Genomic DNA, 821 nt, shown 5'->3' with positions numbered 1-821 from the left:
TATTATTTATGAGACACTTGGTTTGGAGCCCTCCCGAAATATACAGGATGTCCCACGGGATATACAATATAAAACTGTTATACTTGTAAATATGTGTAGCATATACGTATTTACATCAACAGCAGACATACATATCAGTTGTACACATATTGCCATTACTTAATAATCACACTTTGAAACTTACATGACAAACACTGTTTTTTGAAAATAATATCAGCCAAATGGCGTCCATCTGCATCGATGCATTGCTGAAGACGTTCGTGAAAGCTTCTCGTGACGTTCTGAATCATTTCGGGAGGGATGACCGCAATCTCTTCTTGGATTGTGGCTTTCAACTCATCAATATTATGGAGACGGCGTGAAAACAGTTTGTTCTTTAGGTAGCTACAAAGAAAAAAACGGGTGGAGAGATCGGGTGATCTCGCAGGCCATTCAATATCACCAAATCGTGAGATTAATCAATGTGGAAAGTGGCGCCTCAGTTCAGTCATGGAAATACGGGCCGTATAGGGCGTAGCACCATCTTGCTGAAACCATGTCGTGTCTCGAAGACCTTGTCCCTGCAGTTGTGGAATGAAGAAATTGTTAATCATGTCCACATATCGAACAGCATTAACACTCACTGTACGCCCGTTTTCTTAAAAAAAATATATGGTCTAATAGCACACCAGACGTTGACCTTTGGGCTACCCTGGAACCGTTCATGAATCAGTTGTGGGTTAGTGTCAGAGTAATAGCGAAGTTTTGTTTATTCACAAAACCGCTAAGATGAAAATTTGCCTCATCAGACATCACAAGATGGGGCAGTATTGCATCATCAT

Source organism: Lepisma saccharinum, chromosome 16 (genome assembly GCF_977018435.1).
Source record: "Lepisma saccharinum chromosome 16, izLepSacc3.1, whole genome shotgun sequence".
In the NCBI taxonomy this organism is placed as follows: domain Eukaryota; kingdom Metazoa; phylum Arthropoda; class Insecta; order Zygentoma; family Lepismatidae; genus Lepisma; species Lepisma saccharinum.
The sequence above is the reverse complement of the archived record's forward strand: the minus strand, read 5'-3'. Positions refer to the sequence as shown.